This window comes from Sturnira hondurensis, unplaced genomic scaffold (assembly GCF_014824575.4).
Source record: "Sturnira hondurensis isolate 20B ecotype Veracruz unplaced genomic scaffold, ASM1482457v3 Scaffold0006413, whole genome shotgun sequence".
Taxonomy (NCBI): Eukaryota; Metazoa; Chordata; class Mammalia; order Chiroptera; family Phyllostomidae; genus Sturnira; species Sturnira hondurensis.
The window spans coordinates 20,187,363-20,213,601 of record NW_028079044.1 but is presented as its reverse complement, the minus strand read 5'-3'; the positions used below and the strand labels follow the sequence as shown (position 1 = coordinate 20,213,601).

At 39.4% G+C, this 26,239-nt stretch overlaps 1 pseudogene; it reads left to right on the top strand.

Annotated features, from left to right (window-relative positions):
* The first annotated feature begins 21,550 nt into the window (after nt 1–21,550).
* On the top strand, nt 21,551–21,968 carry LOC118988913 (40S ribosomal protein S15a-like; annotated as a pseudogene).
* Nucleotides 21,969–26,239: the final 4,271 nt, after the last annotated feature.

The window sequence follows — 26,239 nt, the reverse complement described above, 5'->3', positions numbered from 1 at the left end:
GAGTGTGTATAATTTTTAAGAATAAACTAAGTTATTTTTAAAAGTATGAATGAAACTTTTTCACATACAGAGGGATAACAATATTCGCCTTTTTTCCTGGTGTTAATTAAATGTTTTCACACATGAATAACACTTTCATAGTGTTTGAGCAATTCCAGACAGTAGATACATTTCTACAATTGGGTTAAATATACATACATACATATACCAACAAATACATTTGCTAAGAAGGTTGAGGCTTCTAATACTGGATAAAACTTGCTAGTGAAAGGAACTCTTAGGTGAGCTATTCTAATCCGCAGACCCTCCCACTGCATAACTTTCTGGATGATGTCATAACAAACCTCTTCCTGCATCTGGGACTGTTTCCAGTGGCTACACGTGGGAGCTTCCCGGTTTTGTTCTAAGCTACTGATGTTTACTGGAAATGGAAGTCCACTAGCAAGATCTCAGTTCAGATAGCTTTGTGGGGGCAGGAAAAGAATGACTGGGAGGTGGATCTGGCCAAAAACTTTTACTTTCTCCCCTGTCATTATCTTGTTTGCATAGGTTGACTTCATTTTGTTTTGAAATTACCACTTATGAAAAATCTAGGAGGAATGATATGGTCTGTCTTTCTCCTCCTCATCACCCTCCTCTCCCGACCAAAACTCTCAACTCAAACCTTTCTTTCCTCATCCCTCCCTGTATGCCTGCAAACTCACATCAACTACAGAGAGTAGATGGAGACAGCCAAGAGCCCATAGACAGGATAGCTGGGTATTTCACTGCTCTCTCTCTCTCTCTCTGAGATCTGGAAGGGACTTGAAACATTTGGATGTGAATAAGAGGGAAAGGAATTTGTTCCAGATTGCTTGGCTGATTAGTGCAGACCAAAATGGAAAACTGAGGCTTCATATCTCTTAGTTAGGGCCTCTGGGCTAAACCCCATACCATTGTTAACATTTTTGGAATTGTGCGTAAGGGCAATTTAGAGAGTTCTATGTAAAAGAATGCTGTATAACAAGAGTTGATGTTATTAAGAGGTTGTTTTGTGTTAAACATCAGCAAGGTGAAATTAAAGAAAAAAAACACCTAAATATACTGAGTTTTCTATCTTTGTGGATCCTCTTGATTGTGATTTTGTGATATCAGTAGTATCTACAGTTTTTTCCCTAAATTTTTCAAAATAAAAAATGTTAAAGACCAAATTAACTGAAAATTCAAAGACCATATATATACATACATATATATATATATATATGTATATATATATCATGTTGCACTTTGGTAAGTAGAGAACTTGTTGCAAATCCAAACAAGCACATGTTGCCACAGCTTCTGAAAGGTCAGGAATCTTTTATCAAATATCTACCCTGCCATCACGTTGCCATTACCTGTGCTGGTATCCACCTGAGACATTGTCCAAGCATGGACAAGGCTAGAGCTCCAAGTAAGGTCAAGCTATTCTAAAACTACCAGGGCATGTGATGGCTGTCATTTGGGTGACCCATTCTTTGTTGTGCAATTTTGAAGCATCAAGTAAAGGACAGACCCTGCACCTTGAGGCTACTGACAATGGAGGATGTACAGAAAAGGGAGCTCTTCCTTTTTCTTTTGTTTTTGACTTTCAGGGCAGGGGTATTTCTTCTCCACATGGAACAAGTAAAGTGAAGAGAAGTTGAAAAAACAAAATGAACTTTGGTAAAGGAAGATGGACATCCATGATGGAGTGATAGAACACACCAAAACCCAGAGCTGCTCCAAATGAATTCCAGCCCCAGATTTGAGGAATAATGACTTAGGGCCCTGAGAAAAAGTTACTATGGGATCACTAGACAATTGTCAGTGATCTTTGGGGCATAACTGAAGATCAAAGACATATCAGAAAACTAGAGACAGTGGAATATTATACTTTTCAGAAAGAGAAAGAAGGCAGAGTCAGACAACTTGTAGACAATTTTCTATAACTTCAATTTTAGGCAAGAATCTAGAATGAATTAGTAGAGGAACAGTTTCAGACACTAGGCGAAGAAGTAATGATTAAGACCCAGAATGAGTTCACTAAGAACAAGTCAAAGCTGATGTATCTTCTTCCCTTTTTTGACAGAGTTACCAGCCCAGTAGCTCTGGAAAAGCCCATACATACAGAGAGTATTTCATCATTGGTTAAACATTTAATTAATTTTTCATGATATTCCTTTGGACAAGATGGGAAAATATGAACTGGACCCTGGCCTACTGGATGAACCAGTTGATTATTCACACAAGATGTTGATTAACAAATTGATATCAAGCTGCAAGGAAGTCTGTAATGATAAGTCTCAGGGCTGTGTCTTTTATTTGCCCCTCATAACTTCTTTCAGAACATATAGAAGGCATGCTCATCAAATTTATAGGTAACTTGATGTTGGAGGTATGATGAATACTTGGATAACAGAATAAAAATCAGTGGGTTAAATCTAAAAGGAAACCATTTAAAAGTGATTCATATGAGGTCTAAGGAACTAAGTGTATCAATAAGAATAGGTTAAACTGTGCTTGTTTCAGGAGTAACAAAGAGTCTCAGCCTAAATTGAGTAAGAAGTACAGTATGGTCACCAAAAAATTCTTACAATTTTCAAGTGTATCCAGTGACATGGTAAATGTTTAACAATTGACTCTCTGGAGGGAAAGAAAAACCTTGATTTATATAATGCTTGCCAATTTCTGTAATGTAAATATTCCCAGTTTCAAGCTACCAATATGATGTCATTGAATACAGAGTTGGAAGAGAAGTACACTAGCATACCATTATATAATATTTTTACCACACAAATATAATAGATGCAAATAACCACAAGAAAAAAATAATAGTAAAATGTAGCAAAATAATTAGGAAATGATAAGTTTTAAGTTGTACTTTTGTAATATGATATATGTAATTGTAAGTTTATATAATTTTACTTTTTATTATGGTTGTGGTTTAAACAATTGGCTCATGAAATTCTTGAACCTTTAACACTCGGCTCTTGGAACTTCGTGCACCCAGGCTCCAAGCCCTGCTAATAAGCAATGAGGTAACTGGAAACAGAGAGGTAATGTTCTCTGTGATTGTCAGGCCACACCCAGATCACTTCATTCCAGAGCACATACCTTCCGAGTCAAACTGTTCTGAGATCAGAGCAGAGCAGCCGGGATGGCAGAGAACCAGTCACGGGCATGTGGAACTGCTGACAGAATTAGGGCTCTTTGGGCTGGAGCTCAAAAGACCTGCTTGTGGTGTCATTGTGAGATAACAGGTGAATGAATGCTTGTTTTCAGACACTTGAGAGACTGTTGTGTAAGGAAGAGCTAAGGCTATAATCTATGGGTAGAAGAAAGGTAGAGGGAGACAGATTTCTGCTCAGTATAAAGAAATAACTTTCAAAGCGGTTACAAGTGGCTTGGGGTTAAGGTAATCCTGCAGAGTGCACACGACAACCTTTAAGGACAATGTACATAGGGGTCATTCTAGCCTCACGGGAAGGAGCAAGGCTGGGTAACCTTGAAGGTCTCCCCCAGGTCTCTGATTTCCTGATTTTTGACGTACTGCTTTTCCTGAGTACATGCAAAGAGGCATCCTCTACTCCAGGCTTTGCTTGGCTCTCCTTAGAAGGGTGATACAGAGCACTTAAAAAAAAATCTTTTCATTAAGAAAAATTTCAAATGTTAAAAAGTAGAAAGAATAAAACATATAATGAGAACATCATTGAGTTTCCACAATTATCCATTTATGTTTAAACTTGTACCTTCTATACTCCCACCCCTCTCCTCACAGATGTTGTGTATTTCTCATTAGGAAGCCAATAATGTCTGGCTCTCTCTTTGCTATGTCAGCAGCCACTGATAATGTCTAAGTCCATTAAGTGATTAGGAGTTGCAAATGCTGTCATTCCTTCCTTATTTACAAGTTGGAATACTTCTACAAAGAGAAATATCCCCTTGTCGACTGTTTGCACCCTAAAGTACACATTTATAAAGGAAATGCTTGATTATTCACTAATTTTCAAAATAATGAGTTGGTTCTCTAGCATCTACCAAAGTTGGCAAGTGAGGTGTTCGATTTCGTTTTAAGTATCATTATGAACACATGGATTTTTTATGTATTTCAATCTATCACCATTTTTATTCTTATTAATATGTAAATTGTGCCATTGGGAGATTATTCAGGTTGGCTTCATAGTACAGTATATTAACATGATCCTAGTAATTGCGTCGATTTCTAGTACGACAAGATTCCTTATATTCCAGACTCAACTCATTCATTTTTCTGCCACAGACCTGGAATTAGCCATTTCTCCAAAGGCCCTGACTCCTTATAATGGGAAATGAGAGTTAGAGACAATACCCTGGCTCTAGGGACATCAGGCTCCTGGGTTCATCATAATCTCTAAGCCATGTTGGTAGAAAGTGTTAGAAAATACTCTTCTGCTTCTAGTGAAAATACATCATGAGTTCATGTGACATTTTCAAACAGAACTACGAGATGTTTTTTTAACTTCACCAATGTTACATTTTTATTTTCTTTCTTCCTTATCAAAAATCCCCATTCTCAAAGACATCAACACAATTTATTTGCTTTATTTCACAATAAACATGCAACTTAGAATAGTGTTCGAACACTGTCACCAATAACATGATTACTGAAACGCATTTAACATTGTCATGTAGTTGTTTTGTTTTCAGGGTATATCATAATAACGAAAAGCAAATTAAAGTCACTTGAAGTAATTCCTTTCTGCATGGTTATTCTACCAACTCAGAGTCTACATTTCTGTTCATTTGTTTCGTTTTGACTTTGGTTTTTAGGAATTACTTTTTTTCAGAAATGGTTTAACATTTTAAAAAATATTTTTAAAGATATTATTTATTTAATTTTGAAAGAGAGAGGAAGGGGATGAGAGAGAGAGGGAGGGAAGCATCAATGTGACAAAGAAACATGGATTGGTTGCCTCTCGCATTTGCCCTGACTGGGGACTGAACCGGCAACCTATTTAGGTGCCCCGACCGAGAACTGAACCAGTGACCTTTCACTTTGCAGAAGGACAACACCCAACCACCTGAGCCACACTGGGCAGGGCAGGAATTACTTTTCGATTTTAAAAAGTTATAAAGTTATGAAAAATGTTTATAAGCTGCCAAGGTGAAATCTACAATACCAGGCATTTTTGGAGGAAAGTCTCCTACTCTAGTTTCCACACTTTATTTCCTCTCTTCCACATCACCTTTCTTTAAAAATCAAAGCTTTATGGTTCATTCTTTCACTTGAAAATGAGAAGCAAATATTTTCCGACATTGAAATTTTTCCTCATAGCAGCACACTATAGACATTTTTTCCTGCCTTGCTTTGTTTTCACTGACCATGTATCAGCGTTTTCAGGATTGCTCTATGCAGTCCTCATTCGTTTCCACAGTTGTGTAACGCTCCACTGTTTGGATGGGACATGCTGGTATTTGGAGGTTAGACACATCTCATCAAAATAAAAAAAAGCATTACAATACTTACCACGGTCAACTGAAATAAAATTCCAACACCTGTCAAAATTTGCCCTCAGTTCCTCTGTCCTATCCGATTAACAGTCCTGCTTTGTTTGTCCAGTTCCTGTGTCCTAACCCTGGGGGCACCCTCTGTAGCCTGAGAAAATGTCCTATATTTTTCAAACAATTCTTAAAATAACTCCTGCACAAAGTTTACCACCTATTGAGTCGCCTCTCCTGGGCGACATGAGGTCCTGACTTCAAATGCACGGGTATCACAGCATCACTGGTTGCTGTACTCAGCACCATGCCTTGTTGATAGGCTTTAGTATCGTTTATCAGATAAGCACAGCCACTCATAATCAAAATGCATCCTGGGACCTTGTTGGGAAGAAACATCCAGAAATAACTGATAAATATCAAGAGCTGTAAATCATATGTACCTAAGAAGCCTGGGGATGAAAGTTGTGGCAGCTGTTTTTCTAATGCATTTTTCTGACTGTGTTATCATAACGTGTTTTATATTTAAAAATTCCTTTTAATGTTCTGTAGGGTAAGTGGAGGCAGTCTGACTTCCTCACCCAGGTGTCTGGGTAGCTAAGGGGAGCAGTGTTCCCATAGCCTTGAAGGGGCCTGATAACCAGTGTTTTCATAGCCTTGAGATTGGGTCCGATAAACTGTTCCCGTAACATGGAGTGGGCTGGCATGAGCAGAATTATGTTCTGTTATGTAATGTTCTGGCAGTTTTCCAGCTTTGTTCCCCTCAATACTTAAACAGGTAGGGACTCCCTTTTGGCAGTGCAGATGAGAGACACACACAAGGGGATGGGGGCCACGTTGGGGAGCAAGGGCCATGACATGTGTCACACAGAGACATGCAAGCAGACATACAGCTTGTAGCATGCATGACTCACCCGCCCATGAATAAAGGCACACCAGACATCTCAACAGCTCCATGAATATGTTTCCATCTGCACGAATACCATGAACCTGCTCAGCCTTGGAAAGTCACGACACGAAAGTCTTTATATAGGTAACAGAAATACAAATTTTACAAATGCTCTGCACAGGAGAACCACTCGTACCTTCATCTTCCAGGTATAGTCGTTGTGCTGAAAAACAGATGGCCCACCACAGAACAAAGATGGGATTTTACTTTGGAGTCAAAAGAGAAAAATGAACTAGATTCAAAATTATAAGAAACCTTAGTGATTTTATAGGCACATGCACACACACACACCCCTATAAGCCACTTCATCAGAACCAGCCACAGATGCCTATAAGCTGTGATCGAAAACCAGAGAGCAACTGAGCACAATGTGAAAAGGACACGAGGATTTGGAGTGACCCTGCAGAGTGGCCCAGATGTCACACTAGAAGGACAGAAGTTTGCAGAATGGGAACAGCTATCAGGACAAAGCTGAATGGCCACAGTAGGTGAGCTTCCTGGCATATGAAGACCTTCAAGGGAAGTGGGATTAGTCACCATCCAGTAATATAGACTTCTTAAAAAGATAAAGAAATAAAGCCTAGAATATCACTTCAAATGGGACCACTATAAACAGGTTAATATATAAAACTCTGAATTTAAAAATATAAATTTGGAGCCCTGGCTGGTGCAGCTCAGTGGATTGAAAATGAACCTGCAAACCAAACGGTCGCTGATTTGATTCCTAGTCAGCGCACATGCCTGGGTTTTGGGCCAGGTCCCCAGTGGTGGGCACGCAAGAGATAACCACACATTGATGTTTCTCTACCTTTCTTTCTCCCTCCCTCCCACTCTCTCTAAAAATAAATTAATAAACTCTTTTAAAAAATATAAATATAGCCCTGGCTGGTGTAGCTCAGTGGATTGAGCACAGGCCTGTGAACCAGAGGATCACGGTTCGATTCCCAGTCAGGGCACATGCCTGGGTTGCAGGCGGGTTCCCTGCAGGCCAACTCCCAGCAGGGGACACACGAAAGGCAACCATCTCTCCTTCCCCTCTAAAGATAAGTAAATAAATAAAATTAAAAAATATATATATATATAAATATAAATATAAATTTGGGCATAATGATTGGAGTTAAACAACTTACTACATTTATAAAGTCAAGGAATTTTGACATAGAAGTGTTTCTGAAAAATTTAGAATTTAGCCCTGGCCCAGTAGTGCAGATGTTTAGAGCATTGTTCCTGTACTCCAAGGTTACAGGTTTGATCCCTGGTCAGGGCACACACAAAAATCAACCAATGAATTCATAAACAGGTGGAACAATTAATGTTTCTGTCTCTCTCTGCCCCTCCCTCCCTTTAAAATCAATAAATAAAACATTTTAAAATGAAAAAAATTAGAATTTGGGCCCCTATGTGTTTATACATGCTTTGTATACTTAGTTTGCAAGTCCTTTTTCCTGTATCTTCCCATCCTAACAAACTCCTGCTCACTCTTTAAGACACAACTCAGTGTTACTTCCTCTCTATGCTCCCATAACACTTAGTATATATCTCTCAAAACAATATCATATTGCATTATAATTACCTATTGCTTGTTTTATACTAGACTGAGTTCTTTGGGGGGGGAGGAGCCTATTCTTCACACCTCAGTGCCTGAACAAATGTCTGGTGTGAAAGCTTGATATTTATTGAGAGACCAATGAGTTTAGCTCAAATATATGTAATAAAATGCAGTCCATAGATAGAGAACAGACTGACAGCTGTCGGGGGAGGGGTGTTGTGGGGCTAGGCAACAAAGGCAAAGGGCTTAAGCAAAAAACCTCCAAAACACAAAAACCAAAACTCATAGACACAGACAACAGTACGGTGATTACCAGAGGGAAGCGGGTGGTGGTAGAGGAGGGTAAAGGCAGGTAAATGGAGATGAAAGGGAACCTGACCCAGGGTGGTGAACACACAACACAATATATCAATGTATTATAGATTTGAACATCTGAAACTTCCATAATTTTATGAACCACTGTCACCCCAATAAATTCAATTTAAAAAAAGAAAATGAGGCCCAAAGGATTTCTTTAAAATTAGTAAGTCAACGAGTGTATGCTGAGTATCTACTGTGTGCCTAGTTCTATGTAAGGCTGTCTTCAGTGTGTTTTAAGTGTCATCCAGAGTATAACATTTGTCCAGAGAGCAAAAAATAAATACAGGTACATTATGAATCCTCAAAGAAAGATTAAATTATGTTCAGAATTGGTTTACATCAATTTATTTTATTACATTCTAAGTGAGCATAGCCAAGAATACTGTCTGCAGAATGCTAACCTAATTGTGTGTGTGGTGGGGGGGCAGGAAGTGAAACTGTTGAATGCCCAGTGTGATTTAGGAAACATTGAATTAAATTAAGTTAGTTTCTTCCCTGAACTTTCAACACACTTAATAGTGATCAGTTAAATCTCCAAGAAGAACATGTAATGTTTAATATTTCCCTAATTTATTTGACAAGTAAACTCCCTCTTTTGGTTGCATTATTTAATATCCTCCAGAAACGGTGTTCTGAAAACCATAAGGAGAGTTGTAAATGCAGTCGTTCTTTGAAAAGTGTGAATGTATGGTTAATGAGAACTTCCAAGGAAAACAGGGGCCTGTGTCAAAGAGCCAGTGTTAAAGCTCCTGGGGGGCTGCCAAGCACCTGGATAGGGGAAGCAAGGTTTGGAAGAAAGGTACAGGTGGGGAGAGTGGGGAGACTGGGAGCCCGGGGAGGTAGCAGATCACAGTCTCGGGTCTGAGAGAAGGGGAGGAGTCACATGCAGACACTTGAGGAGCATTTTTCTTCTTAACTGTGTGAGGCACATGGGGCACAAGCAGATGCACTTTGGCGCAAGAGATAAAGGTATCACAAAGAGCAGAGAACACTGCTGTAGAAGCATACAGCATGACCCCCACCCTCTGGGGCCTCCAGAGCACACGGCCCCCTGCCTGCTGCTCCCCATGGGCAGCCACACATCCTGGTCCCAGTATCAGTGGGAGTGGGAGAGAAAGAAAATGCAGCAGGCAGGTGGTTTCATCCACACCGGTGAGACCCACCCCATGGGAGGCTCCTGGACAAAACTGGGGTTGGATGTAACAAGGGGATGTAGCAAAAGTAGATGGAACTGGAGCCAGGGGACAAGATTGGCTACATAACTTGCAAGACCGTGCACAATAAAATTGAGAATTTCATGATGGGGATAGCAGTGCATTACAAGCAAGGGGCCCTTCTGAGGCACAGCCCTATGCAACCACATGGGTTGCACACCCATGAAGCTGGCCCTGCCACAGAATTATCACTGGTCCTACAACCCCCATTGGAATCCCCTGGCTAATGGGGTCTGGAGAAACCAGGGTACACTGGTATCATATGAAAGGCAGGTCTCCTCGAAAGATACTTGATAATCATGGAAATCTTATTCACCAGGCATTGTGGGTAAGACTCACTCTGCCCTAAGATAAATCCATACACACATTAAATTTCAGGAACACATTTAATGTGAAAACCCACGCACATCCAAGCTATTCCCATATAGAGTTCTCACATCACAAACAACATCCTTTCTTCTCATGCCAAGAATAAAGGCAATTTGCAGCTGCTCAGCAGAAATGTATCACCTTTGACTTTGTCCTGGGGTTGAATACCAGTATTTAGTTGGTGCTGAGGCAGCACTCAGCACCCGTGCTGAGTTCTTTCAAAATGAAAAACAAACCTAGGTGGAAAATCTGGGCAAGCAATGTCACTTGCTATTTTTGGAGAAGGAGAAAAAGACGGTTGTGGAAAGTGTTGTAAAAAACACCAGAGAACAACACACCACGAGTGTGAAATAAAACAACACCTGCATGCTCTTCTTGGCGATCCGGGTGGAAGCAAATAAGTGGAGGAGAAACCATGGGGGAAAGTTGGTAACCTTTTGCAAGAGGCCTGGGGCCTTCCCAACCGGGGAATGAATGTATGAGTCACCTTAAGACTGATCTCCCAGGGAGCCGCAGCCCTCCCTCTGAGATATTCTAAATGTCCACTTGGGGAAAGAATGAATGAATACATGAGGGGATCAGGACCAGACCCCAGGGAACCCCTTGATGCTGAACTTTTTTGAGCTTAAGAACTGACCTCCAACGCCCTCCCACCATGTGGTTTGCAGTCCATTCCACAGGCCTCTCTCTAAGAACTGCAGCTCACTAAAGAGGACAGGCCCAAGCGGGGTCAGCCATGAGGTGCAGTTAGAGAGAGACAGTCGCAACAGACAAGAATTACCAGAGGGTCTGGGGACCGGGGTGGTGTCACCTACAGAGCGGATGGAGCCTGGGCACAAACTGAGTTGTAGGCTCTGACCAGGTGGGGCAGGGCAGGACCGGGAGAGGGAGAGCAGCAAACGAGTATTGCTTCGTTGTGCAGATGAAGGAACTGGGGCTGGTGGGGGGTGGCGGTTAAGAGAGTAAGTTGTGATGTTGGGAGTCATTTCCAGTCCCCATTCTGCTAAGACTCATGTGCTTTCTACCATATCAGCAAGCTGGGCCCCTGCCTCTCAAGAATGATATAAATGACAAATGCTCTACAAGGGGGTGGGTTTGAGTTACAACTCCAATTAAGAGAGGAAAGAAGAGGTAGAGACTTATTTTTACGATTTGGAACATTGATGGAAGGAGTCAGTGTCCCTCAGAAGGAAATAAGATAAGAAGAGCAGGAAGGAAAAAAAGCTAAACAAGAAAGACTGAAAAATATACTATGCTTGTATCTTAAACAGCTAGTGAATTTAGGAAAGATTCTGGCGGAGGGACCTAAGATACCTGCTCTGAGTGAAGAGGGGACTGTGACGTTCTTTGGCCACCACTAGATCTAGGGTTCAGAGTGAGGGCCAGAGTTGGGAATGTCTAGAGCAGCGGTCCCCCCAATTTTTGGCACCAGGGACTGATTTTGTGGAAGACGGGCAGGGGCAGGTTAGCAGAGCTCAGGTGAGCTTCACCGGCGGCCTGGTTCTTAACAGGATGGGGACCCCTGGCCTACAGTTCATCTTCATTTCACAGATGAAAACACTGGGGCTAGCGTTACACAGTAATGGTGGCCATGTTGGGACTAAACTTTGGTCCCTGGCTTGGGGAGTCGGGCTCTTTTCTCTATTTTGCCTATCCTGAGAAGGGAGCTAAAGGGCCAAAAACATGGAAACCCATATGAAAAGTTAGAGGACACATACTTACTAAGAGGCTTAGGCTTACCACTTGCAGTGAAAGTGACACCCCTAAAAACTGAAGGACCCTGAGTAAAAGAGGTTCTGGGTAGAGGTGGTGGAAATGAAGGTTTCAGGACCCTTTGAGGCTTTAAGGCAAGAGCATCAATCACAACTGAGGAAAATTTCTTTTCAAATAGGTATTGAACTTTCAATGCGAAAGTTTTGTTTTTCAGTACAGGTATTGAACTGTTAGTACATACTGAACATTCGTGAGATATAAGAAGAGCTGCAAAAAATTTGAGAATGGCTGTTTTTAGTCTTTTTTTTTCTGGTCTTTTTCTTAGCGATTTTCAAGAGCTTTTATAAATTAGCACCTAGGAGTTATGAAAGGAGAGAATGAAACATGAAAGTTGCAGCAAGGCGAAATAACGTTTCCTGTTATGGTTTTGAAATTTGACCTATTAAAAAGGATGATTAGATACAATATGCAAATGGAAATACATCTTATAAACCAGGTGCCAAGGCTCAACACAGTGTCCTAGTACAAAATGTTACATTTCCTTTAAGCTTAGAAAAATTGAAAATGAATACATTCAAATGGGGGTGGGATCCAAGCACTGCGGAAAGTTTTAAAAGTATCTATCACCGCTTCTTTCCTCACCAGTAAGAATTTATAACTCCAGAAAAATACGGAATGGTTATATGGAAATAATTGTAAATAGAGCTCATGTGCGCAGCACACCCACTTTAAATAATGTCTGCACATGGGCCATTGAAGACCCTCTGTACGGGGAGGGCTGGTGGGTGGGCTGGGATGGGGATAACAGGCAGAAAACTGTACTCGAACAATTAAAATAAAATTTAAAAAGACACCCTCTGTAGAACTCCATTGCCTTGATTACACAATAATATACCTCAGAACTGAACCTATTTTTTCAAAATCTTTGCAGAGATGTTGCATCACTTTACCATAATTTATTTAACCAATTTATTATTTGGGGGCATTTAAGCTGTGGACATTTTTGCTGTTTCAGTGGGAATGAACACACTTGTCACGTTCTTGTTTGTGTAACCCAAAGTAACTGTTTCATAGTAGGATTGCCGAGTCAAGGGATATGCATGTTTAACCAATTTTTTAAATTGTGGTAAAAGAGCATAGAACTTACTCTCATAAACACTGGTAAGTGTGCAGTTCAGTGGTGTTGAGTACATTCATATTGTTGTGCAGCCACCACCGCCTTGATTTCTTGTTAGGATTCTGGTTATGTTGCAAACTGAAACCCTGTACCCATTCAGCTGTAACTCTCCACGGCACCGTCCCACCAGCCCCTGACAACCGACGTGCTACTTTCTGTCCTGATGATTTTGACTATTCTGGGTACCGCATATAAGTGGAATCAAATGGTATTTGTCCTTTTCTGCTTCTTTCACTTAGCATGAGATATCTTCAAGGTTCATCCATGTCGTTGCATACATTAGAATTTTCTTACTTTTTTAAAAAAGATTTTATTTATGTGTTTATTCTCAGAGAGAGGAGAAGGGGGGGAGAAAGAGAGGGAGAGAAACATCAGTGTGTGAGAGATGACAGCTGGGGGCCTGGCCTGCAACGCAGGCACGTGCCCTGACTGGGAATCAAACCAGTGACCTTTTGGTTCACAGGCCAGCACTCAGTCCACTGAGCCACACCAGCCAAGAATTTTCTTACTTTTTAAGGCTGAATGATATTCCATTGGATGTATAAGGATATGTATTTTTAACACTCTGACAGATATCCTGAAATTGTCCTTCCTGAAGGTGGTGCTAAGCTACATTCTCACCACATGTCTAGGTCCGAATCTCATACCCCACACCCATCGGCGCTGCTTTCGTCACAAACTCCTCATTTTGGCCGATTGCTAGGTGGAAAATCGCATCTAATTATTGCTTTCCTTTGTTTATATGAGTAAGGCTGATCATCTTTTCACACGTTTATTAGCTATTCTGCTCCCTTTACATTGTTCTGCCTTCACCCACTTTGTCTTTGGGGTGTCTTTTCCTTGTAAGCTCTTTTATAAATTAAGACAGTAACTCTTCCAATATTTATCCTGCAGTTATTTGTTCCCTGCTTATTTATCTTTTAAAATTGTATGTAGATTTTTTCCTTGCTATTTATTTTTTTACTTTTCATTATGGATACTTAAACATACAAAAAGTAGAAAGGAAAGTACCCAGTGGACTCATTACCTAGCCTCACCCTCGATGCAGGTCATGTCGCAGTAGGTCCCAGACATCGTATCATTCCATCCACAAGTGTTTCAGTGTGTAACTCTAAAGACAAAAACTTTTTAAAAACATAACTGTGATACTATTTCAATGTAAAAACTGCTAATTTCTATGCAAGTGGATTGATAATTTTTCATTTGACTCCTGGGTGTTGTGTCATGCTTAGAAATGCCTACATTACAAGAATAAATGAATTTGCATACATTTTCCTCCAGTAAATTTTTTTAAATTCAAAAATTATTTAGTAAGTTTTAAATGCTCAGGACATGCTGGGTTCTTAAGTCCTGAGAAGAGGGAGAGGAATGGAGTAATCAGAGCGAAGAATTCATTCCTTTACCCCCTTCCTCTCCTATAAAAATCTCCTTCCAGAGAGCACCCTTCCAGATGAGCTCCACTGCCCCTGACCGCACTCCTGGGGTCAGGGCCCGCTGTGGACTCCCCCAGCTCTGGGCAGCTTCTTCTTCTCTTTCTCCTTCTCCTTCTTCCTCCCTCTTCTTCTTTCCTCCTTCTCTTCCTAAAATGAGTGTTATTGAAATATGTCACATACCATAAAATTCATCTATTTAAACTGTACTGCACTTTAGTATTTTCACAGTGGTGCAACCATCACCACTATCTAATTTTAAAATGTCTTCATCACCCACAAAGGAAACTTCTTATCTATTAAGCAGTCACACCTCATTTCCCTCCCTCGGCCCTCATCACCCACTAATCTACTTTTTGTCTCTTTGGATTCCCAGGTCATTCCTGTAAGTGGAATCATACGATATCTGGCCCTTTATATCTGGCTTTTTACTGGTAGTACCTTTATATAGTTTTACTTCCACATTAACATTATGTTACATTCCTGCTGGAATTTACTTTGATGCAAGAAGTGGGGTTATACAGCTTGATGTTCCCCCCATAGTTCCAACACTGTTTTTCAAATAGTCCATCTTCCATTTCATGAATTGGAAATGTCAGCACTATCATTTACTAAAATTTCATCTCTGTATTTTGGTTTACTTCCAGATTTTCAATTTTATTCCACTGATCTATCTAAATTCTTTTTTAGAACCAAACTGTTTAAATTCTTATAACTCCAAAATGCATTTGAATACCCAATCTAACCGGCTCTCCCAATATTTTTCATTTTTTTAAATTGAAGTATAGCCGACACACACTGTTATGCTAATTTCAGGGGTATGACATAATGACTAGACATTTATATACCTTACAAAATGATCACTGTGAGTCCAGTAACCACCTGTCACCATACAAAGTTATTACAATATTACTGAATATAGTCTCTATGGTGTATATTATATTCCTGTGTCTTATTTATTTTTATGATTGGAAGTCTGTTTCTCTCAATCCCTTCACCTTTTCCACCCATTCCTCCTCTCCTCCAATATCTTTCTGTTCTTGTTTATTCTTACAAATGAACTCAATATCATTTTTTAAACATTTAAAGAAACTTTTTTGATATTTTGATCGGGATCATATTGAGTATGCAGATTAATTCACCAAGAAGTAGTAACCCTTAGTAGATGTTTTTCATTTTCTTTACATAGGTCCTGCCTATTTCTGGTTAAGTTTATTTTCATGTAAATTGGTGGTAGCGCTGCTATTGTAAATGGGATCTTTTATTCCACTAGATATTCTAACTAACCAATTTTGTACATTAATTGTACACAAATTAGCTACAACTTAATACATTCTCCCATAATTTCTGTGTCAGTCAGCTTTTGCTGAACAACAAACCACCCCAAAACCCAGCAGCTTAATACAATGAGCACGTGTTATTTCTCATGCCTCTGTGAGTCAGCAGGTGGTTCTTCCAGTCAGGGCCAGCTCAGGCTATCGCTGCAGTCGACTGGCACCTCAGCTGGCCTGGGTAGTCTGGGGTGCCTCTCTCATCTGGCGGTAGCTGGTTCTGGGTCTGCTTGGGCAGTGCGGATGGCTGATACACAGGTCTCTGACCATGCATCAGACTCACTGGCAATTCAGAGTAGTGGTCTCAAAGTCCCTTAAAATGGGTAAAGAGGGCTAGTTCCAATGCGCAAACCCTTTTTAAGCCTCCGATTGCATCATGTTTGCTAAGTATGAAGAAATATACTCCACTTCTGAGAAGAACTGAATTATATCCTGTAGCCAGTTTTGCAATCTCCCATAACTTTCTAGTATTTCTTTGGCCCATTCCCTTTGGCTTTCTAGTTATTCTTGGATACCATTACAAATAATAAGTATTTCTTACCTTAAGAAGTACTTTAACTCTTAAATGTTTTTCTTTTTTTTTAAGATTTTATTTATTTATCTTAGAGGGGAAGGGAAGGAGAGAGAGAGAGAGAGAGAGAGAAATATCAATGTATGGTTGCCTCTCATTGGTCCCCTGCTGGGAACCGGGAACCAGGAACTGGCCTGCAACCCAGGCATGTGCCCTGACTGGGAATCGAACCGCGATCTTGTGGTTCACAGGCCCACGCTCAATCCACTGAGCTACACCAGCCAGGGCAAATGTTTTTCTTACTTTATTGTACTGATCAGGATTTCCAGAACATTACTAAAGTATAATATCATCTTCTTTCATGGGACTTAAAATATGATGCTGGGTCTTTATAATGGCAAAAGAAAAATCTAGCTATTCCTAAAATACTAGGACTTTTTTTTTTGTTTTGTTTTTTTAGTTAGGAATAGATGATCAGTTTTGCTAAATGGCATTTCAGTATTTATTGAGAGGATGGTATTGTTTTTCTCCTTTGATCTATTAATATGGTAGCTGATTGCTACAAACCCTAATAAGGAACTGGGCTTGCATTTCCGGCATGAACCTCACAACCACGGTTGAGGTGTGTTTTTGTTATAGCTGATATAGAAAAATTATGTTTTTATGGATCTGCCTATTTTAGACATTTCATACAAATGAAATTATGTAATATGTGGTCTTTTGCATACGGCTCATTTCACGTGGCATGATGTTTTCAAGGTTCCTCCATGTTGCACCATGCATCAGTACCTCATTGCTTTTTATGGCTGGATGATGTCCCACTGTGTGGATATACCAATGAATGCTTTTGTGGCATCTACCAAGTTCCTGCTCGTATCCTTCTTCTCCTTCGTTTTGCTTTTCTAGCGAGTTGTATTTTACACATTCTGGTGTTGAAACATCCTTTCGTTCCTGGATAAATCTTACTTGATTGTGATCACTATTCTTTTAAAGAACTGCAAGATTTGACTGGCTAGTATTTTATTTAGAATGTTAGTATCTTTTCATAAACAAGCTTAACTTACATTTTACATTTCTTCTGCTTTCTTTATTTAGTTTTGGTATAAGAGTTATGTTAGTACAAGAACCATTATTATAAGATAGGAAATATACATTTTCTCCTGGAAAGTTTCATAGACTCTAATCATAGATTCACAGATCTGGGTTTTGTTTTTTGTTTTTGTTTTTTTTAAGGTTTTTTTTTTTTAAGATTTTATTTATTTATTTATCTTTAGAGGGGAAGGAGAGAGGGAGAGAAACATCAATGTATGGTTGCCTTTTGTGGGTCCCCTGCTGGGAGTTGGCCTGCAGGGAACCCGCCTGCAACCCAGGCATGTGCCCTGACTGGGAATCGAACCGCGATCCTCTGGTTCGCAGGCCCGTGCTCAATCCACTGAGCTACACCAGCCAGGGCTGTTTTGTTTTTTAATAGATGTTTGGCTACCATTTCAGTTTATTCTATGGATATTGGTTTATCCAATTTTTTTCTATTTCCTTTTGAGCTGCCCTAACACACAAAGAGTAAAGTATACAAAACAGCTTGATGGCATTTCACAAAGCTACACCCAGGTCAGGACACAGAAAATTGCCAGCACTCCAGAAATCCCAAAAGTGATTCTTCCTTTTCTTTTCAAAGATAACTATTACCTTAACTTCTGTTATAATTAGTTCCCTGCCTCTTTAAAAAAATAATTTTCTCCTAAGCATGGAGCCCTAAACATACAGTTTGATCTTACTTGTATTTAAATTTTACATAAATGCAATTATACAATATGTATTCTTGTAACTCTGGCCTCTTCTACTCAACAGTATTGACTTGAGATTCATCCAGATTGTGTAGTTGTTCTTATTCTTTTACTTTGCTGAATAGTAATATACCATTATGTATTTATTTATTCTTCTGTTTATGGACTTTGAAACAGTTTCTAGTTTGAAATAATTACAAATAGAGCTACTATAAACAGTTTTTATGTCTTTTAGAGAACACATGTGCATATTTTTGTTGGGTATATTCCCACAAAGGGCATTGCTGGGTCATAAGTTATGTCTAACTTCAACTTTATTAAATGTTATAGAAAATTCTCCACTCTGGCTGGTGTGGCTCTGTGGACTGAGTGCCAACCTGTGAACCTAAGGGTCACTGGTTCGATCTCTGGTCAGGACACTTGCCTGGGTTGTGGGCCAGGTCCCCAGATGGGGGTGTGCGAGAGGCAACCAATCAATATATCTCTCACACATCACTGTTGCCCTCTCTTTCTATCTCCCTTCCCCTTTCTCTAAAAATAAATAAATAAATAAAATCTTTTAAAAGTTTTCCAAAGTATATCAATTGATACTGCTGTCACACCAGGTAAAAATATCTGTTGTCCACATCCCCACCAGCACTGGGTAATGTTAATCTTTTAATTGTAGCCATTTTAGTGGTCACATAATGGTGTCTGGTTATAGTTTATACTTGCATTTCCTTGATCATTAGTGATATTAAGTACTTTTTCATATCTTTATTGTCCATTGGATATCTTTCCCCCCAAACCCAAAACATCTGTTTAAGTCTTTGCCATTTTTTCCTTTGGGTTGGTTGTCATTTTCTTATTGATTTGTAGGATTTTTTTGTGTATATTCCATTCATGAGCTCTTTGTAAGTTATAGGTGTTGCAAAAATCTTCTCCATATTCTGTATCTTTTAATGACTAAAAGTTCTTAATAGGGTTAAATTTAAATATTAAATTAATGTCAAATTTATCAATCTTTTTCTTTATGACTAGTTCTTTGGGTCTATTTTAAATATTTTTTCTTACTCTTAATGAGGTCTTAAGTTTTAATGTACTCAAATATATTGATCTTTTCCTGTATGGTTAATACTTATTAAGCAATCTTCCCCCACCTTGAAGTCACAAAGCAATACCTCTATATTGTCTTCTAGAAGATTTATTGTTTTGCCTTTTATGCTGAAGTTTATGGTATATCTAGAATGAATTATTATGTATGATGTAAGTTAGGGAACATGATCACGTTCCCTCCCTTAATTATCTAAGTGTCCCAGCTCCGTCTGTTGAAAAGATCACGTTTTCTTTAGGGCTTTGCAGTGCCTCTTTTGTCATAAACAAAATAGCCATATATGCATAGATCTCTGTCTGGATTTGTATTCTATTGCATTGGTCAATATAGATGCCCTTGTGCCCAAATTATTTATAATACATGTAAATATACAGAAGATGAAGTTCTTTCATTTTGTACTTCCTCAAGGTTGTGTGAGTTATTCTTGGCCCTTTGCATTTTTATCTGATTTAGTTACAAAAAAAATCTTAGTTGGATTAGGTTGATTGCCAATTAAAAAAAAAACCCACCTCTACTGGGTCTTCTGAATAGTCACTTGAATATTATTTCTTGGTTTCATGGGTCACTCATCAGCCTGCCTTGGGTAAAGTAACAGACCAGGTTCAAAAATACCTCTGAAAGGAGCTGAATCACTGTCCTTCACAAAATATGTTGCCTCAGAAAATTACCTTCTTATGAGAATAATCTCCAAGAGGTATCATAAAGTTTTTTCCTCTCCATAAACCCAGTAGTCTTCAGAGGATAACAGAAATAACTTTAGAACTGGAAATAAAACCAGTAAAAGGGGGGGAAATCACTTACAGGATAAGACTTTGCAGCTGCAAAATGTATCCACTAAGTTCTGAAAATCTCACTGGCTTCAGTCAGAGACCTGGTTGCTTAGGCTCTCAGTTCTTTCCTCTGCTTCCTCTGTCTATACCTGTCTTCTTTCCTCTTAGCTCCAAAATTTCCTTCAACCCCAAATTTCCCTCTTTATCTGCCCACCTTGCTTTCCCTCCAGCTAAGTCTGTGTTCTCTTTCTTATTGACAGTATCTCAAATCATGCACAGGTCAGGTGGACAATTCCTATGTATGGTGTGGACACACTGGACCAAGGGATGATTCGGGACAGCAAGATGGAGTGGGGCAGTGAGAGATTTCATCACACCACTCAGAACGGTGTGCAATTTAAAACTTATGCATTATTTATTTCTGGAATTTTCTATTTAGTATTTTCAGACCACATTGGACCATGGGTAACTAAAATCATGATAAGGGGGTACTACTCTATATCAAAAGCAGGTTTCTATGTCTTTACATTTATAATACCATTAAATAACTGTAAAAATATTTCTTTGAATCATAAAGAAGTGAACAGTTTCCCTTGTATTAGATTGTAACTTGTTTCCAATTTTATCACAATTATAAATAACATTGACGTGAAAAACCTTAAGGCATGTCTCTTCATCTATATTTTGGGTTATCTCCATAGGCAAAATATGATCTGATAAAGGACTTGTACCCAGAATATTTAAAGAATTCTTACAAATCAATAATTTTAAAAAATCCGATGTTTAAATGGGCAAAGAATGTGAAAATTTTACCAGAGAAGATATACTTAAGGCAAATAAGCACTTGAAAATATACTCCACATTAGTGATTCAAGAAACACAAACTAAAAGGACAATGAAGTATCGCTATACATGTACTTAAAGGGCTAAAACTGAAAAACCAACAGCACAAAGTATTGACAATGATAGGGAGCAACAGGAATTCTCATGCATTACTGGTGGGGATGAAAATACTGTAGCCCCTTTGGAAAACAGTTTATCGGTGTTTTATAAAGTTAAACTACACTTACCATACAACCCAGCAAGTCTCTTCCTGGGAATGAAACAAAGGTCTACACCCAAGAGAAGGGAAAATACATGTTCACACAAGAACCTATATGTAAATATTCATATGCTTAACTTATAATTACCCCAAACTGAAAATAATGCGAATGTCCAATGGATAAGCAAATACTTATGACTTGCCTACACAATGTAATATTTCCCATGAATAAAAATGGGTGAGTTACTGGTACATGCAACAACATAGATAAATTTCAGAAGCAATTCACTAAGAAAGGAAGCCAGACACAAAAGAGTCTATGTGATTCTACTCACATGACATTCTAGAAAGGGCACAACTCGAGTGATAGAAAGGAAATCTTCTGGGGTGATGAAAATGTTCTGTCTTATCTGACTGCACACATTTGTTAAAACACATTAAACCAAACACCAAAAATGGGTGAATTTTTCTTGTGTGTAAGTTATATCTCCGTAAAGCAGTTTTTAAAAATAAGAAATTATCCTGAGTAATTTATTTTTGTTGTTGTTGTTGTTTTGTACCTGAGCAGCTGATGTGAAGTAGAACCTGAGAATAGAAGGGAAATTCATCAAGAAAAGTAGGACTTGAGGGGTGAGGGCGATGGTGTCAGAGTAATGACTTCTGGTTTTGGAAGTGTTAATGAAGTTAAGATAATGAGGGCACAGAGGGAGAAAAAAATACACCTCCACATGAGAAGAAAAATAAATGTAGTACAGTAAAGAAAAGAAAGAGAGCGTGCTCTTGCTACCATCTTTCCGAGCCGCCATAATGGTGTGCGTGAAAGCCCTGGCTGATGCTCTCAGGAGCATCGACGATGCCGAAAAGAGAGGCGAACACCAGATTCTTTTTAGGCCATGTTCCAAAGTCAGTGTCTGGTTTCTAACTGTGATGATGAAACATGGTTACATTGGTGAATTTGAAATTATTGCTGGCCACAGAGCTGGGAGAATTGCTGTGAACCTCATAAGCAGGTTGACCAAGTGTGGAGTAATCAGCCCCAGATCTGATGTGCAACTCAAAGATCTAGACGAATGGCAGAACAGCCTGCTCCAGGCCACAATTTGGTTTCATGGTACTGACCATCTCAACGGGCCTCATGGGCCACAAAGAAGGAAGGTGAAAACACACAGGTGGGAAAACCTGGGGATTCTTTTTTTAGGGATGTCATATATGCGTACAGATAAAATGCCTCAATGGGAAAAAAGAGAGAGACACAGCATGAAATTGAGAGAAGACTTGCTTTTTGTACACATGCTTGTTTTGTGTTGCCTTATTTTGTCTCAATTTCTTTTCTTTTTTTTTCCTTCTCTTTTTTCACTTGGTCTTTCTTTTTCCTGGAGGGTTATATACATTGTATATGACAATTCTTCCCTTCCAAAGTCTCCCTCTCATTAGACCACACATGTACTCCCACACACACACACACTAGCACAGGAGCACACACACCCCAACAATACAACCAAAAGAGAACAACAGGGGAAAAAGTAAACCAAGAAAATGCTAATGTAAAGACTTTTGGCCCTTGCCCTAAAGTGCAATACTAAGGAAGGTTCACTCTCTGTCCTCTCCAGGTTATTTGTCAGCATTAAAGAGAAGCAGCATTAAAGTACCAGGTTATTTGTCCTGAGTACAGATGAATTGGAAAATAGCTTTAATAGCTCCGTTAGGACCCAAGCCAAAGACTTCCTTTGGGTCTGTTTTGAATAATTAAAGGTTAATGGTCTCATTTTTCATTCAGCCTCAGGGAGGCGACCACACCAATCATAATCCTAATTAAATCCAACTGGAACCTCCAGGAACCTCCAGGAACAAATGTGCAATGGTTCTGGGCCCTTTAACCTGTGTCCACCAAAGGCAATAAAGCTGTATTTTTATTTCCACCCTATGGTTGAGAAAATTAAAATTCAGAAAAGCCACAGGATCTACCCAATTCCTTATAAAGAGGGGCCAGAGACCAGATGTTAGGGGCAGGATCTCCATTTTGGCCTTTGTTTTTAGGTGTGCCTACAAGAGGTAAAAAGGACAGAAATCAGGAAAATAATCCCATTTGCTATAGCAACAAGAAAAATCAAGTACCTAGGAATAAACCTAAAGAAGGAGGTAAAAGACCTGGACTCAGAAAACTACCCGATGCTGAAGACAGAAATTAGGAAGACACAAATGGAAGCATGTATTGTATTCATGCATTGGAAGAATTAACCTTATCAAAATGTCATACTAACCAAAGCAATTTATAGATTCAACGCAATCCCTATTAAAATACCAATGACATATTTCACAGAAATAGAACAAACACTTCAAAAATGTGTATGGAACCATAAATAGCCACCGTAATTTTGAGGAAAAAGAACAAAGTAGGAGGGATCACAATACCTGATACCAAACTATATTACAAGGCCACAGTAACCAAAACAGTAGAGATAGTACTGGCATCAGAATAGACACGTAGGTCAATGGAATAGAATAGAGAGCCCAGAAATAGACCCAAGTCTCTATGGTCAACTAATATTCGACAAAGGAGGGCAGAAGCACATAATGGAGTAAAAATAGCCTCTTCAACAAACGCTGTTGGGAGATCTGGACAGCTACACGCAAAGAAATGAAACTCAAGCACCAACTTACACCATACACAAAAATAAACTCAAGCTGGATAAGGGACTTAAGTATAAGTAACAATACCATAAAAGTTCTAGAGGAGTACATAGGGAGGAAAATCTCAGATATTCCAAAAAGCAATATTTTCACCAATATGTCCCCTAGAACAAGGGACATAAAGAAAAGAATAAACAAATAGGACATCATCAAAATAAAAGGCTTCTGCATGGCTAAAGAAAACATCAGCAACATGAAAAGGAAACCAACTGCATGGGAAAATATATTTGCAAATGATACCTCACACAAGAGTTTGATCTCCAAAATATATAAAGAACCCATATGACTCCACTCCAGGAAGACAAAAAACCCAATTTAAAAAATGAGCAAAGGACCTGAATAGACCCTTCACCAAAGAGGACATACAGCATCACTAGCCATCAGAGAAATGCAAATTAAAACCACAACAAAATACCACTTCACAACAGCCAGAATGGCCATCATAAACAAATCAACAAACAACAAGTGCTGGAGAGGATGCAGAGAAAAGGGAACCCTAGTACACTGCTAGTGAGAATGCAGGCTGGTGCAGTCACTGTGGAAAACATATGGAATTTCCTCAGAAAACTAAAAACAGAACTGCCTTTTGACCCAGCAATTCCACTGTTAGGAGTATATCCTAAGAACCCTAAAACACCAATTCAAAGGAAACTATATACCCTGTTGTTCATAGCAGCACAATTTACAATAGCCAAATGCTGGAAGCAACCTAAGTGCTCATCAGTAAATGAATGGATCAAAAAACTGTAGTACATTTACACAATGGAATACTACACAGCAGAAAGAAAGAAGCTCCTACCCTTGGGACAATGCAGATGAAACTAAATAGCATTATGCTGAGTGAAATAAGCCAGACAACGAAAGACAAATACCATATGATCTCACCTATAAGTGGAACTTAATCAACACAATAAACAAGCCAGCAAAATATAACCAGAGACACTGAAAGAAAGAACAAACTGACAGTAACCAGAAGGGAGGGGGGATAACGGGGGAAAGGGAGAAAGTATTGTCAAGGAACACATGGACAAAGCCAAATGTAGGTAGGATCGAGGATGGGAGGTTGGGATGGCTGGGGTCGGGGAGAAATGAAGACAACTGTACTTGAACAACAACAACAAAAAAAAAGAAGAAGAAGAAGAAAGAGGTAAAAAGGAAAAGGGAAGGAAGGAAGGAAGGAAGAAAGGAAGATGCCCTCTATTTCCATTTACATATGTTTCCATGAAGAAGCTTCCAAATTTGGAATTATCCCCCCTCCCCTCTGGTTACTGTCAGTTTGTTCATCTTCCAAATTTGGAAGCTTCTCAGGGAGAAGGATTATTAGTGTTCTCTCCTATCACTCATTGTCCCTAAGAAAGAAGTCATACCCAAATGACAAGATTAGAAGAAAGTCACTCTTTAGTGCTGTGATGTACTGCTAAATGTTTAGCAACCGGCCTTGGGGCAACAGGAGGAGCCCTGACTTGTAGCAAGTGCCTGTTTCCATGGAGTAAACACTCTACCATGGCTGATTTCAAGCTACCAAAGTAAGATCAACCAGTCTGCAGAATTCCTGAAAATTTAACACTCAGCTGCTGCAAGCTGTCCTGTGGTGACCCTAGCACATCAGCACCCCATAACTCAGCTACCTGCAACTCACAGACCTCTTTTGAGGGTTATTCCTCTATTTCTCCATTGCTTCCTACTTCTTCTCTAAATGCATTAACTGTCTCCCTTCTCCCACCGAGGCATCTAATTCTTTAAGGAATTTAGGTCTTTGAGGAGTTTAGTTTTTCACACACACACAAAAATTAAAATAAAGAAAAGGAGAGAAAGAAATGTTTTATTTCAGTAGCGTTTTCTTTCTACCCAACAGCCCAGACTGCACATGATAAAGAAGCACAAAGTCCTGCTACCTGCCTTGAATGGTCAAAGGAAGATAGTCCCTGGCCAGGTAGGTCAGTGGGTTAGAGCATTGTCCCCAATATGCCAAGGTTGGCGTTTGATCCCCAGTTGGGGTACATACAAGAATCAACCAATAAATGAATAAACAAGTAGAACAACAAAATCTCTCTCTCTCTTGTCAATAAATAAAAAGTTTTTTTTAAAAAGAATAAAACCCAACTTTAAAGAAATTTACTTTCCAATGCTCTGCCCTCCACAAGAGAATGAGGTATAGACAGACTTCAGTTTGCATCTCTGTCCAAATGAGTTTCCAATGACAACAATATTTGTTGGGTGATATCTCTTCAAGTTTTTGAAGATGTGTGAGCCTCAGAATTAGGAGCACATTTTTTGACCTCCCTCTTTTGAAAGCTCTTCTTCCATGTCACCTTCCTACAAGGCCTGGCTCTTTTCCCCTGTTGGGGTTAGGTCTAGGGTTGGGGTCAAGGTGGACTTGTGGGAGCATCATGATTGGCAGTCCCATCCAAATCCAATGGAATGACTTTTACTTTTTCCAAAGGAGAGTGTACAGTTTCCAGAAAGAAGGAAAAATGCTCTGAAGACCAAAGACACCCACCAAAGTTCTACAGACATCATTGGGTCAATAGAATACAAGCAAATAATCCTTACAATCAAAGCAACAAGAAGATTGGACACGGGCTTCAGTGATAGACTGTGACTGAGACATTCAAGTCTTCTTCAGTGCCAGCATCAGGGTATGAACCCAAGTCATAGTGTGTCCACCGCTGGGCCCACTGCCACTCCTGTGGACACAGGCTTTACCAAATATCAGGACTTTATTTTCTGCAACCCAGGCAGGGTTGAAAGTCTGGCTGGGCTCCCATTGACCTTCTG